Source organism: Dasypus novemcinctus, chromosome 8, assembly GCF_030445035.2.
Source record: "Dasypus novemcinctus isolate mDasNov1 chromosome 8, mDasNov1.1.hap2, whole genome shotgun sequence".
Lineage (NCBI taxonomy): Eukaryota > Metazoa > Chordata > Mammalia > Cingulata > Dasypodidae > Dasypus > Dasypus novemcinctus.
Genome location: NC_080680.1, coordinates 11,540,830 through 11,557,071, shown reverse-complemented (window position 1 = coordinate 11,557,071; position 16,242 = coordinate 11,540,830). Strand labels below are relative to the sequence as shown.

Genomic DNA, 16,242 nt, shown 5'->3' with positions numbered 1-16,242 from the left:
GTTCATATGACAGGCATTCAAGAAAGGAAGGTGGATACAAAGTGGAGAAGAACAAATTGGAAGCCACAAGCAGGGTGGACTGAAACCCAGGTCACTTCCTCTTGCCTCTGACCTTAGTGGTGTGGGTGACCTGCAAGAGCTGGGCCCTTGGTCAAGGAGCTAAAGACATACACTTGACCCAGGAGACAGAAGCTCAAGGAAGAACCAGGATAAGGTGGAGTAGTTGCTGCGGCAGTTGCGGGCCCAACTACTCCTTCACACCAAGAAAGCAAGTCAGCAGATCTTTGAACTGGGTCCCCATAAGCATCGAGGGTGATGGGATCCCAGGGTGTCAGAGGACCAAACAGCTGCACTTAATCACCAAAGACAAGATGGGCATGGTTACCAGAATGGACAGTGGCGCCAAAGCAGTAATCAAATAGATTGACTCCCAGAAATCTTTGGTGTTTGCTTTTCGTGCCCCTAGAACTGAAATAGATGGTCAACCTTCTAAAATCTTAACTTGAGCTGTGTAAGTAATAAGCTTCAACATCTAGTGAACGGAAGTCAGAGTTCTGGGCCCTCAGTCAGTTCCCAGATTTGAGCAAGTCCACAGACCCAGAGCCCCTTGAAAGATGTTGGAAGTCAGGTCCCCTTTCAAGGACTTTTTTTCTTGAATAATAATACTGCCAAAAACATTCTATATACGTGTGTCAAAATCTCATTCCATGTAAACCCTCGTGTTTTTTTTGTTTTTGAGGATTGACCCTTAGTGCTCAGCCACTCAGCCCTCAGCCACTTGAGCTTCCCTGAATTAGATTTTTTTGTTTGTTTTTCTTGTTGTTTGTTTTTTTCCTTTTTTAGGAGGCACTGAGAACCAAACCCAGGACCTCCCAGGTGGTAGAGGGGCACCCAGCTGCTTGAGCCATATTCGCTTCCCAGTGATAGCTTTTAGATATCAGATTCCCAGTTTTGTCTGCAGGAAACACAATGGCATCAGGTAGCTCTAGTGCCAAGTGAAGATAGCTTTGAGACAGGTCTGGGAATTCAGGGTGAGTGGAGGAAAAGCTAGGAGAGCTGCGAGGCAGTATGGACACAAACACAAAGAAGGTAAACAGCTGCTGCTAGAGTAAATCTGTGATGCTTGATGATATCATTCGATTGGATATTATGAAAGTCATTGTTTTAATGGTACCTAGGTCAGATTTCCGCGGGCAACACAACCCAAGAATTGTTTTTGTTTAAGGATAATGGAGATTCTAACGTGGGAAGGGGAACAGGAGAAACTAAAAAGAGAAAAATCTCTTTTGCGCTTGAACAAATAACCTAGTTGCAGCCTATCAGCTTTCCACGTCATTGTTATTCACGGAAGAAGTGACCTTGCTCTGTAAAATGCCGATGGTCTGGGAAGCTTAACTGAGCAACATTGAAATTCTTTGAGGGTGGCAAGAAAGTATTCATCCGGATAGGCAAAGCAGATAGGCAGCTGTGAGTTCTCCTTAATTTTAATTTTCATTGTTTTCTCTCTGCTTAAAGTGTTCTCATTTTTTTCAGCAATTTTGACCTAATGTTATTTTGAATATACCCTTTTTTCCCCCTGAAAATTACTTCCAAGTGTGCAATTTCTTGGAAGTATAGCTGTGGATGAAGTTAATGAGTAATTACTATACAAAACAACTTGATCAACTTTTTTTTACCAAAATCATATTGAATATATACTTCAGATTACCCAAGATCATTAGATTTAAGTGACTTTGGTGCAAAACATTCCCAGATCCCCCTCCACCCCACCCCCCATTTTTGAGGATGGATACTAAAACTAGGAAATCATTTTGTTCTTGATGAATTTCAGTGAGTAATCACTTTCTTAAAATCTCTTTTAGGTTGAGACAGTTTTGGTTCTAACAGTAGTCTGCAATAACAAACTAATGTTTATGTTAAAAGCATTCTATGTGGAGATCTAATTCAGTGTTTGCAACAAGATTTATTCCCTTTTCCTGAGCATTCTGAACTTTATTTAAAAATATTAAATGTTGTTTATGCAGCTAAATACACCATTAAAAAAATCTTTGTCAATTATTGTAAAGGTTTGTTGAATGATCTTTTTCATTTAGCATTAATCTCTTGGTTTAAACTACTAGGATCTTTTTGGTTCACCTCTGGCATTATTGTTTAACCCTATAATTTTTTTCTTTAAATTCAGCAAAAGCTGAAATTAATTGTATGTATTTTTTCACAGTTATTTCTCACAAGTTTTTAAGTTGTATTTGTCCATATAGTTAAGATTCATTTAAGATGCATTATCTTTAAATAAATAACTTTTACATTTGTGGGACTATAGTTTGGTAGAAACTTTTTGGAGGGGAGTTTCACTATGCTTAAATGAAATTTATTAATAAAACGTCCTTTTTCACTTGGCAGTACTACTTATTTTATACATGTACTTGCACAAGTATACATGTGTGTAAGGTTATTTGGTATAATGAAAAGTGAGGAACAACTCTACAGTATTTGGGGTTAACTAGGTAAAATAAATGATCTTTATATCCATACACTGGAATATTCTGCCACTATTAAAAATAAGAGACTGACAGGGAAATTCATTACACTGCATGGAAAAAATAACATTCAGTAAGAGAGAAGCAAGATGTAGAACTGTAAGTCCCCATTTGTATGTGTGTGTGTGTGTGTTGTGTGTACATCTGTATTATGCTTATTTGCGTAGTAGTGTCTTGCTAGATTTACAGCAATCTGCTAACAGTGATTGTCTCTATATGTAGAGTGGGATTGGATGGGGCAATGAGGAGAAGGGCTATTTGTTCCATATGCATTGTTTGATTTGCTTCAAATATCTTAAATAGTAGCAAACTCCCCTTTGGTTGAGGACTGTTCACTTTTCAGAGGTTTTTTTTTTAAACTTTTATTTTGAAATATACTGTAAATGCCACTAAAAAAGTTACAGATCCATGGTTTATAACAAACCAGTTCTGCAACCACCTCTTGTTTCATCATGAATTTCTTTGTAACGACTACTCTTTTTTTTTTTTTTTAAGATTTATTTATTTATTTATTTAATTCCCCTCCCCTCCCCCGGTTGTCTGTTTTCTGTGTCTTTTTGCTGCGTCTTGTTTCTTTGTCCGCTCCTGTTGTCGTCAGCGGCACGGGAAGTGTGGGCGGCACCATTCCTCGGCAGGCTGCTCCCTCCTTCGCGCTGGGCGGCTCTCCTTATGGGTGCACTCCTTGCGCGTGGGGCTCCCCTACGCGGGGGACACCCCTGTGTGGCAGGGCACTCCTTGCGCGCATCAGCACTGCGCACGGGCCAGCTCCACACGGGTCAAGGAGGCCCGGGGCTTGAACCGCGGACCTCCCATGTGGTAGACGGACGCCCTAACCACTGGGCCAAAGTCCGTTTCCCACGACTACTCTTTTAATCACAGTTATGGTTTATTTATTCAGATATGGTTACATGATTGTCCATTCTCCTGTTAAAAATACTTGCATTATTTCCAGTTTGAGACTGACTCAGTTCCTCCAAGAACTAGAAGACAGGAAGTTGGGATTAGACTTAGATTTATGGGGGAAACACTTGAACAGTGAAGTTGGGAGGGAGCCATCAGGCCCATGGATGTCTTACTCTTGTGGAAGAGAAAGAAAAAGACAGAAGTTTGGGTAGGAAAAGTCCGAAGACTGTAGTGCATATCTAAGGAAGTTTTGGCAAGGACAGCATGGAGTCCCCCAGCCAGCTCATCATTGCTTGGAAACAGTCTGTGGGAGTTGTGGCTTCTGGGAGAAGGCAGTGATAGATTCACAGCCCTGCAGTTGAATTCAGCAGTTACACTCCTCTTGATAGGTGACCTGAGGCTGTTTTCCTGGCTGTCACAGGCGTGATAGGCACAGTGTTGCTGTGAACATTAATGCTGCCTTTCTTGGTTTGGGCAGACTTAGGAGTGCAGATACTGGGCCATCTATTATGCCTCTGTCCAACATTAATATTAAAGTTAATGCCAAACTGTTCGCAAAGTGGTGAGGTTTCATTCCTACCACATGAGTGACTTCTTATGTCTCTGTGTCTTCACTAATATTGATTGGGTACTATTGATCTTTTTAGTTTTAGTCATTCAAGTGGTAGTGTCTTCCTGAGGTCCCTGCCTCCTTTGAAGTTGCTTGTGGTCGTGTGAGTTGCCTTGGCAGTGAAATGTGGGCAAAAGACACTTGTGACACAAACTTCTAAGAGCCATGGTGAGATTTGCACATCCCCTTTCTCCTGTCAATATTTCTCATGTTTCCAGATGGTGCTTCCAGTAGCACAGGGCTATCATGTCTACAGTGAGCAGAGAACCTCTAGCAACCCACATGGGACTCCTGGAGAGAGAAAGTGAAGGAAGGAAGAAAGGAGGGAGGAGTGGAGTGGGGAGGAAGAGGATAGGAGAATAAGAATTGCTTTTGATGAGAAATTCTTAATAAGACCCCACTTTATTAGGTTGAACCATATGCAGTTGCTGACATTTGATTTTTCTTTTACGTACAGACATAATTTCATATAGTTCTGCCTAATATGAATCCTTTCTTTTATGGTTAGTGCTTTTTATGTTATGTTTAAGAGTCTTTTCTCATACTGGTGTGTATTAGGGTTTTCTAGGGAAATAGAGTCAATAGGAGATAGAAATAGTATGAGATTTTACAAAATTACCTCATATGACTATGGGAATGCACACACAAGTCCAGAGTCTGCAGGCAGGTTGCAAAGCAGGTGCTTGGATGAAAATCCGATGACGGTCCTTTGTGAGTTCCTGGGAGACATTGGCTGTAGAAAGACAAGCTGGAAAATTGTCTCTGAATGCTGAAATCATTTTCCCTTTTACGGCATTCAACTGATTGGATAAAAGTCATTGCTGATAGCAATCTTCCTGGTTGATTGTAGATGTGATCAGCCATCTATGCAGTAAACTCAATGATGTCTAAAGTCCATTTATGTCCTAGTGTTATAATTAGTCCTTTGCTTGCTTGACCAAACAACTGGGCAAAGTTACCAAGTTGAATTGACACATTAGCCTAACCATCGCATAGTGTCATGAAGATGGTCTCCATTATTACTTTTGGAACCTTTGTGGTTTGCCTTTCAAATTTTTTTTTCCTCCCCCGCCCCTGTTCTCTGCTTTCTCTGTCCATTCGCTGTGTGTTCTTCTGTCTCTGCTTGTATTCTCATTAGGTGGCTCCGGGAACTGATCCTGGGACCTTCTGGAGTAGGAGAGAGGTGATTACTGTCTTGCGCTACCTCATCTCCCTGTTCTGCTTCATCATCTTATTTTCTCTCCTTTGTGTCTCTTGTTGCATCATCTTGCTGTACCAGCTCTCTGAGTCAGCCAGCACTCCTGCGCAGCTTGGCTTTCCCTTATGGGGCGGCTTTCCTATGCAGGGCAGCACTCCTGTGTGCAGCTGCATTCCTGTGTGGGCTGGCACTTTGTGTGGGCCAGCTTGCCCTCACCAGGAGGTCCTGAGCATCAAACCCTGGACCTCCTGTATGGTAGAGGGGAGCCCAGTTGGTTGAGCCACATCCATTTCCCTGCCTTTCAAATTTAAATTTGTGATTTTTTTTGTGTATGCTGTGAGGTAGGGGTCAGGTTTCATTTCCCTTCCCCCCAAATGATTCCAAGAGTCCCATCATCATTTTTTTTTTTTAATTAAAGCTTACATTTTATTTATGTGGCACTTCACATGCTCTATGCTTTCGTGGTTCCATTTCCCATAATAAGCATTAACTACCAGGGCAAACCTCCCCAGAAGAATCCTTCCCACCAAAATCAAATAAAACTGTCCTGTGACAAGTCATTTTAAAATCACAAAGATTACATTTTAATCTGGATTCCAAGCCCATGGTGCTGCTACATAGTCCATCATCATTTCTTGAAATGTTTATCCTTTCCCCACTATTCTTTTTTTTTTAAAGATTTATTTATTTTTTATTTATTTCTCTTCCCTTCCCCCCAGTCGTCTGCTCTCTGCCTCCATTCACTGCACGTTCCTCTATGACTCCTTCTGTCCTTATCAGCGGCACGGGGAATCTGTGTCTCTCTTTGCTGCAGTCATCTTGCTGCGCCAGTTTCCCGTGTGCGCGGCCCCACTCGTGGGCAGGCTGCACTCTCTTTCACGCTGGGCAGCTCTCCTTATGGGGCGCACTCCTTGCGCGTGGGGCTCCCCTACGTGGGGGACACATCTGCGTGGTAGGGCACTCCTTGTGTGTGTCAGCGCTGTGCATGGGTCAGCTCCACATGGGTCAAGGAGGCCCGGGGTTTGAACCACGGACCTCCCATGTGGTAGGCGGACGCCCCATCTGTTGGGCCAAGTCTGTTTCCCTCCCCACTCTTCTTTAATGTCATGAATCAAGTGCCCGTGAATACTGGCTTTTTCTGAGGTCTCCATTTGTGGCAATTTTTAAACTGCTTTGGTTACTGTGGTTTTATAACAGGGTTTGGTATCTGCTAAAGTAAGTTCATCTACTTTGTTCCTTTTTGAAAGATCAGCTTAGCTTTTCTGGGTCTACTGGGTTTTAATATGCATTTTAGAAACAGCTCATCAGGCTCCAAAAACCCTCCGGAATTTTCTAGGTATATGTTGAATATATAGATAATTTTGAAGTAAGAATTGACATCATTAAGATATTGAGTCTACAGTTCTTAGATATTGTATATGCCACTGCTTAAATCTTTCTTTCAAGAATGTTTCTATTTTTCCCAGAAAGGGGTTTTGGTTATCTTTTTTTTTTTTTTAAAAGATTTATTTTTTATTTATTTCTCTCCCTTTCCCCTGCCCCCCCCCCCAGTTGTTCGTTCTCTGTGTCCATTTGCTGTGTGTTCTTCTGTGTCCTCTTGTATTCTTGTCAGCGGCACCCAGAATCTGTGTCTCCTTTTTTTGTGTCATCTTCCTGCGTCAGCTCTCCATGGGTGGCACCATTCCTGGGCAGGCTGCACTTTTTTTGCGCTGGGCGGCTCTCCTTATGGGGTGTACTCCTTGCGCATGGGGCTCCCCTACACAGGGACACCCCTGCATGGCATGGCACTCCTTGTGGGCGTTAGCACTGCGCGTGGATCAGCTCATCACACGGATCAGGAGGCCCGGGGTTTGAACCTTGGACCTCCCATGTGGTAGGTGGACGCCATATCCATTGGACCAAATCCACTTCCCTTGATTAGCTTTTGTTAAATTTATTCCTGAGTTTTTGGTTCTATTAAAGAATAGTATGCATTTTAAAATTTCATTTTCTAATTGTTGGTGAATAGAAATGAATTTTACTTTGCACATTGACCTTTCATTTGTCATCCTCCATATTTTAACTCTAGAGTTTTCAGAAAGTTTCTATCATCTGCAAATAGTTATTTCCTTTTTTAACAATCCTTATGTTTAGCCGATTATCTTTTTCTCTATAGCAAGAGATAATTATATAATTTCTCCTTTGATTTTTTAATGTGCTTAATTGCCTTATTTCTGTATTCTGTCTTTGGGTTTAAATTCTTTAACTTCTAGAAAAATGCTTAATTTGTTGACTGTACACGGGAAGCAGGCATTCAACTAACTGAGCTATATCCACTCACCGATACAATTAATTTTTAGGTAAAGCTATAAATTTCACACTGAACATGATTTGACTGAATACCACAAGTATCTTTATCAAGTACAGAATTTAATTTGTTGTTTAGTCAAAAATGTTTTCTGCTTTTCATTTTAATTTCTTTTGTGACCAATAAATAATATTTAAGACTTTATTTTAAAGTTTTTATTAGCATGCTTTTTCTAGTTTCTTACATTAAAAATTATCTTGACATGATTTGTCTTAATTTTATTATGATTAGAAAACAAAACACTATGTAATTAGGGGTGCAGAGGTGACTCAAGCCAGCAAGTGTCTCCTTCTCACATGGGAGGTCCCAGGTTTGGTTCCTGGTGCCTCTTAAAAAGAAGACAAGCACATAAGGAATGGACACAGAGAGCAGACAGCAAGCACAAACAGGGGGATAAATAAAATCTTCTTAAAAACTTAAAAAAAATTCCCACAACACTACGTAATTAAAGGCTTTTGAATTATTCTGAGATGTGCTTTATGGCCCAGCATATGAGCTATTTTTGTAAATGTTTTGTGTGTGCTTAGAAAGATTGTGTTATTCTTCAGTTGCTGGATGTATTGCTCTTCTATGCTTGCTACTTCATGTGGGTTAATTGTGTTAAATTCATCTGTATCCTTATTTTTCCTTTTGGTTTACTTGTTCAGTTAGTTATTGAGAAATGTGTTAATTTTGCATTTGTCTGTTTCTTTTTGGGTCTGACAAATATTATATATTTTTGCTTTTTTAGGTTAATATTTAGAATTGCATGTATTCCCATAAAAAGACTTCTAAAATCATGTTGTCTCTCTTTAAGATAAAAGCATTGTTAGAGAGTAAAGCTTACTTAGTTTGCTTTTAATGTACCACCATTACCTTTCCTTGGTTAGTTATGGGCGTATCTTTTTTAACTCTTCTATTTCCAATCTGTCAATATGCTTACATTTTAGATGATTCTCTTGTCAACAACTTGTAAATGGAACTTAAAAAATCTCCTCTGCCATTATTATAAGTGGAGCATTTAGTCAACAAAATAACTGACATAGTTGGATTTCAGTCTGTTATAATAAGTATTTCTGTTTATCCTTTTTATGTGCCCTCCCTCATCTTTGCAACTGCTTTGGATGCTTATTTTTATTATGCGTTTTCTCTCTTAACTTGGAATTTATTCTTACTCTTCTTTTAGTTGTACCCAGAACATGCATCCATGACTTAACAGAATCTAATACTGTTTGGCACTTTTTTGCTTTTCTTGGACACTAAACTCCATTTACCTCATTGTCACATGCCATTGTTGTGTTGTTTTAATTTTGTATATTATATATACACATACATATATATTTTAAAAACATCAATTTTATTGATTCATATAAATATACAGTCCACCTGAAATATACAGTCAGTGATATTTGGTATAATCACATCATTGTGCATTAATCTCTTCAGTCATTATTAGAGCATTTTCATTATTTCAGTAATAATAAAAAATTATCACCTCTTAATCTCTCAGTGCTTCCCTGCTATACATGACTGTTATTTCTGATTATTCTTGCATTTTTATTTTTTTAAAGCAGTTTTATTGAGTTATATTTGCATACCATACAATCTACTTTAAGTACTTTAAGTGACTTTTAGTATAATGACAGTGTTGTGCATTTATCACCACAAAAAGTTTTAGAACAATTCATTAGTCCCAAAAGAAAAGCTCCATACCCCTTAGGCACCTCTCTATCCTTCCGTAGCCCTACATTACTGCTTATTTTATCTTTATAAATTTTTTTAAAAAGATTTTTAAAAAAAATTTCTCTTCCCTCTTCCTCTCTCCCATTGTCTGTTCTTTGTGTCTGTTTGCTGTGTGTTCTGTGTCCACTTGCATTCTTGTCAGTGGCATGGGGAATCTGTGCCTCTTTTTTTGTTGCGTCATCTTGACCCATCAGCTCTCCGTTTGTGCAGTGCCATCCGTGGGCAGGCTGCACTTTTTTCGCATGGGGTAGCTTTCCTTGCGGGGTGCACTCCTTGCATGTGGGGCTCCCCTACGTGGGGGACACCCCTGTGTGGCACGGTACTCCTTGCACACATCAGCACTGTACGTGGGCCAGCTCATCACATGAGTCAGGAGGCCCTGGGTGTGAACCCTGGACTTCCCATATGGTAGGCGGACGTGCCTATCAGTTGAGCCAAATCCACTTCCCTTATCTTTATAAATTGATTTATATATAACATTTTTTCTAAATGGAATCATAAAATATGTATTACTAGGTGTCTGGTTTCTTTCACTTACCATGTATGTGTTTTTTTGGTTTGATATAATATCTTGTAACATGAACATGCATTTGTTCAGTTTCAAAGAAAAAAAGTCTATATATGCAATATTACCCATATATCTATTTCACGTGAGGTTTTACTATGCTATACAGTTCCATGTTAACATTTTTAAACTTTTCTTTTAGTAATATACCTGACCTTAGACTTTCCCTTTCAGTCACTGTCATACCATTATAATAGCACTGCTAGTTACAAACGTTATGTTGTTCTTTGACCTTTTCTATTCATTTCCAAAGATTAACACACACCTTTATACCAATTCTGTACAAGTTAACCCTCAGCTTCCCTTTCTCTAACCTCATAATTTTTTTGATGACCTATATGCAAGAATTAACTCCGTGAGATTACACAATATATTTAGTTTGTAATAGCACAATTAAAATGATTTCTCCTTTTGTGTTTGGCGTCACTCAGCGTAATGTCGTCCAGGTTCATCCGTGTTGTCATGTGTTTCACAACTTCATTTTTAATTACAGATGCAGACTACTCCTTCAGGTCTATACAACCCAATTTGTTTATCCATTGATTGGTTGATGGACACTTGGGTTCATGTCTTTTGGCAAGTGTGAATAATGCTATGAATATTGCTGTGCAGGTATCTGGTTGTGTTACTCTCTCATTTCTTTTGGGTATGTACCCCTAGTGGTATTGCGAGGCATGTGGCAAATCTATATTCAACTTCGTTAGAACTGCCACACAGCCCTCCACAGTGGCTGTACCCATTCTGCAGTCCCACCAAAAGTATTCCTCTCTCTCCATCCTCTCCAATACTTGGAGTTCTTTTTTTAAAAGGAATTTTTAGTTTGGTTAAGTGCATGAAGAAGTAAATGACATTATTAACATAAAGAATGATTTTAACTTATACCTCAGTTTCCAGTCCTAAACAGTGATCCAGATTAAACTATCATACCTTCCTTCAAAAATTAAAAATAAAATTTTGTAATATATTTTGATTAGAGAAGTTACCAACTTTCAAAAGAGTAATGCACATGTGTAGAGTTCCATACAACACCCCTTCACCAACACACCACATTGTGGTGAACATTTGTTACAGATTATGATATAATATTATCAGATTGTTATCACTAACTATGGCCCCTAGCATCCATTTAGCAAAGTTTTTCCATAGCCCCCTATTAACATAGTACATCTTTGGCATTGACACAAGAATATTACAGTACTGCTGTTAACTATAGTCTGTGGGTTAAGTTAATTGTATTTTTCCCATGCTTCTCCACATTTCCACCACTCCGCAGTAGCAATATACATCTGTTGCAGTTTACAGGAGGACATTCTTATATTTGTATTATCAACCACAATTTAAATCCACTTCTTGGTTCACTATGTTATTCAGTTTCTAGGTTATTCTCTAGCTTTCTTTCAATTGACATTTATATCCCTAGACTACCCTTTTAGTCACAATCCCATTTATAAACCAGCTGGTACTCACTATAATGTGTTACCATCAACTCCATCCATTTCCACACTTTTATAGTCAAGTCAGTTAAAACTTCTACATCTGTTAAGCTTCAATACTCCTTCTCAGCCCTCCTCTTATCTCCTAATAACCTTTACTCTAGGTTTAAACTCCATGCATTTATACTTTTATTTTAGTTTATATTAGTGAGACCATGCAATATTTGTCCTTTTGTATCTGGTTTATTTCACTTCGCATAATGTCTTCAAGATTCATCCATGTTATCATGTGTCCCAGTTTCATTTCTTCTTGCTGCAGCATGGTATTCCATTGTATGTATATGCCACATTTTGTTTATCCATTCATTAGTTGATGGACACTGAAGTTGTTTCCATCTTTTGGCAGTTGTGAATAATGCCACTGTGAACATCGGTGTGCAGATGTATGTTTGTGTCACAGTTTTCAGTTCTAGATATATTCCTAGTAGAGGAATTACTGGATCATATGGTTGTTGTATATATAGCTTCTTGAAGAACCACCAAATTGTCTTCCAAAGAGGCTGCACCATTTTACAGTGCCACCAATAGTGAAGGAGTGTTCCTATTGTTTTCTATTTTTTTATAGAAAACACTTATTGTGTTCTATTTTTTTAACGCCATTCTATGTGGTGTGAGAGGATATCTCATTGTCATTTTGATTTGCATTTTCCTAATAGCTAGTGATAAGGAACATTTTTTTTCATTTGCTTTTTGGCCATTTGTATTTCCTTTTTAGAAATGTGTCTTTAAATCTTCTGCCCATTTTTAAATGGGATTGCTTGCTCTTTTATTGTTGAGTTGTATGATCTCTTTATGTAGAGTGCAAGTCAAACCCTTATTGGATATGTGGTTTCCAAATATTTTCTCCCATTGAGTAGGCTGCCTTTTCATTTTCTTTATGAATGCCTTCAAATCACAAAAGATAAGTTTGAGGAGGTCCTATTTGTCTGTTTTCTCTTGTTGCTCATGCTTTCATTGTAAGGCTTAAGAATGCACCACCTACCACTAGGTCTTGAAAATGATTTCCTACATTTTCTTTTAGGAACTTTATGGCTCTAGCTTTTACATTTAGATCTTTGATCCATTTTGAGTTAATTTTTGTGTAAGGTGTGAGGTAAGGGTCCTCTTTCTTTCTTTTGGATATGGATGTCCAGTTCTCCCAGAACCATTTGTTTAATAGACTTCTGCCCTAGCTGGGTAAATTTGACAAGCTTGTCAAAAATCACTTGAGGGAAGCAGATGTGGCTCAAGCAATTGGGCTCCTGTCTACCATATGGGCAGTGCAGGGTTTGCTTCTGAGGGCCTCTTGGTGAAGGCAAGCTAGCCCGTGTGGAGTGCCCACCTGCTTGGAGAGCTGGCCCACGTGGAGAGGTGGCACAACAAGATCATGCAACAAAGTGAGACACAGAGGAGAGACAATAAGAGATGCAGCAGACCAGGGAGCTGAGATGGCGTTAAGGCAGTGAGCACATCTCTCCGACTCCAGAAGGTCCCAGGATCGATTCCTGGTACTGCCTGAAGAGAAGACAAGGAGACTCAGGAACACACAGTGAATGGACAGAGAGAGCAGATAACAAGTGGGGCGGGAAGAAATAAATATTTTTTAAAAATTTGTTAAAAAAAAAACACTTGACCGTTGATGTGGCAGTCTGTTTCTTAACCATCATTTTGGTTCCATAGGTTTATATATCTATCTTTATGCCAGTATCATGCTGTTTTTACCACTGTAGCGGGTAATATGATTTAAAGTCTGGAAATGAGAGTCCTGCGACTTGACTTTTATAAGATGTTCCTGGCTATTCGGGGTCCCTTGCCCTTTCAAATAAATTTTATAATTGTGTTTTTCATTTGTTTAAAAAATGCTGGTTGAATTTTTATTGGAATTGCATTGAATCTGTATATCAATTGAGGTAGACTCGACATGTTAATGATATTTAGTTTTACAATCCATGAGCATGGAATGTTCTTCCGTTTATTCACCATTTAATTCTACAGTGAGTCTAGTTTTCTGAATATAGATGCTTTACATACTTGATTAAGTTTATTCCTAAATATTTGGTTCTTTTCTTTTTTCCTTCCCCTGGCTTTGTCTATTTGTTTCTTCTTGTTGCTATCGTAAATGGATTTTTCTGACTTCCTCTTACTATTGTGCATTACCAATGTTTAGAAACACCACTGATTTTTACATATTGATCTTTTTTTTTTTTTTAAGATTTATTTCTCTCCCCTCCCCCGAGTTTTCTGCTCTCTGTGTCCATTCGCCGTGTGTTCTTCTGTGACCGCTTCTATCCTTATCAGTGGCATGGAATCTGTGTTTCTTTTTGTTGCGTCATCTTGTTGCATCAGCTCTCTGTGTGTGTAGCGCCATTCCTGGGCAGGCTGTGCTTTCTTTTGCACTGGGCGGCTCTCCTTACGGGGTGCACTCCTTGTGTGTGGGGCTCCCCTACGTGGGGGACACCCCTGCGTGGCATGCACTCCTTGCACACATCAGCACTGGGCATGGGCCAGCTCCACATGGGTCAAGGAGGCCTGGGGTTTGAACCGCAGACCTCCCATGTGGTAGGTGGACGCCCTATCCATTGGACCAAGTCCACTTCCCTGTATTGATCTTTTATCCTTATAGTCTACTGAAATAGTTTATTAACTCCAGTAGCTTTGTTGTAGATTTTTTTTGTGACCTTTCTAGGTATAATATATCTGCAAATAGTGAAAATTTTACTTCTTCCTTTCTGATTTCGATGTCATTTATTTGTTTTTCTTGCTGATTGCTCCAGCTAGAACTTCTAACATTATATTAAACAACAGTGGTGACAGTGGGCATCCTTGTCTTGTTCCTGATCTCATTGGGAAAGTTTTCAGTCTTTCATCATTGAGTACAGTGTTAGCTGTGAGTTTTTCATATATGGCCTTTGGCATGTTGAGAAAAGTTTCCCTTAATTGTTATTTTTTGTAGTATTTTTATTGAGAAAGGGTGCTGTATTTTGTCAAATGCCGTTTCTGTGTCCATTGATAGGTTCATGTGATTTTTCTTTTTTGATTTATTAGTGTAATATATTACGCTGCTTGATTTTCTTAACGTTTCACCACCCCTGCATGCCTGGTATAAAACCCCCTTGATCATGATGAATAAGTCTTTTAGTAGGTTGTTGGATCTGATTAGCAAGTATTTTTTTGAGGTGTGTAATTTAAAAAATTTTTTTTATCTGATTTTCCTATTAGGGTGATATTAGCTTCATAGAGTGAGTATGGTAGCTTTCCTTCTTGTTCAGTTTTTTGGGCGCTTAAGTAAGATTGGTATTAAATCTTTTTTTTTTTTTAAGATAATGTTTTTCATTTATTTCTCTGCCCTTCCCCATCTCTCCCATTGTCTCCTCTCTGTGTCCATTTGCTATGTGTTCTTCTGTGTCTGGTTGCATTCTTGTCAGCAGTACCAGGAATCTGTGTCTCTTTTTGTTGTGTCATGTTGGTGCATCATCTCTCTGTGTGTGGCACCACTCCTGGGCAGGCTGCACTTTTTTTGCATGGGGCGGCTCTCCTTGTGGGGGCACCTCCTTGCTCATGGGGTTCCCCTATGGGGGGGGCACCCCTGTGTGGCACGACACTCCTTGGGTGCATCAGCACTGCGTGTGGGCCAGCTCACCATACGGGTCAGGAGGCCCTGGGTATTGAACCCTGGGCCTCCCATATTGTAGGTGGACACTCTTATCAGTTGAGCCAAATCCGCTTCCCTAAATCTTTGAATTCTTGGTAGAACTCACCTGGTAAACCATCTCATCCTGGGCTTTTCATTTTGGGAAGTTGTTTTGATCACTGTTTCAATCTCTTGTGATTGGTTTGTTGAGGACCTCTATTTTTTCAAGGGTCAGTGTACGTTGTTTGTATGTTCCTAGGAATTTTTCCATTTCATCTACATTGTCTAGTTTGTTGGCATACAGTTTTTCATAGTATCCTGTTTCAATCTCTTACTTCTGTGGGGTGAATAGTAATGTTCCCATTTTCATATTTTATTTCGTTAATTTGCATCATCTCTCTTTTTTTTTGTCATTGTAGCTAAGGGTTTGTTGATTTTGTTAATCTTTTCAAAGAACCAAACTTTTGGTTTTGTTGTTTTGTTTTTGTTCTCAGTTTCATTTATTTCTGCTCTGGTCTTCGTTATTTCATTTCTTCTACTTGCTTTGGGAAGTTTCCTCTTTTTTTTTTAGTTCCTCCAGCTGTGTAGTTAGGTCATTTAATTTAGCGCTTTTTTTAGGTACCATGGGCTGGGGATTGAACCTGGGACCTCATGTGGGAAGCCACTGAACCACACAGTGCTTAACCACAGAGCCACATTAGCCTCCCTTAGTTTTTTCATTTGTTTTGCTTGTTTTTGTTTTTGTTTTTGTTTTTCCCAGCAGCACCAAGAACTGAACCCGGTTTGCCTCATGTAATTTGGGGCAGCCTGGTTAGGTTGTTATTTCTTCTTGGTGAATTTCCCCTTTTTAATATGTAATGTCTTTTTAATAACAGTTTTGCTTTAAAATCTTTTTCACCCATTATGAGTTTAGCTGCACCATCTCTTTTTGGTTACTGTATGTGTGGAATTTCTTTTTTCAGCCTTTCACTGTCTTTTTGTGTTTTTGGTTCTAAGCTGAAGTCTCTTGTAGACAGCATATAGATGGCTCATATTTTCTTATACATTCCACAAGTCTGGGCCTTCTGATACAGGAATTTAATCTTTTTACATTTCATGTTATTATTGTAAAGGCAGTTGCTATTTCACCCATTTTGACTGTTGGGTTTTTATCTGCCATATTTTATTTTTACTGCCCTTTTTAAACTTTTAGTTTTATTCATATAATCTTTATTTTTAGACTCTCTTCCAAGTCTCTCCTGTCCTTTCTTTTCAGGC

At 39.1% G+C, this 16,242-nt stretch overlaps 1 protein-coding gene across 4 annotated transcripts in view; it reads left to right on the top strand.

Moving 5' to 3' along the window:
• SPIN1 (spindlin 1) overlaps positions 1–16,242 on the top strand; it is an 88,504-nt gene that overhangs the window by 13,829 nt on the left and 58,433 nt on the right. The gene's annotated exons all lie outside the window — the stretch shown is intronic.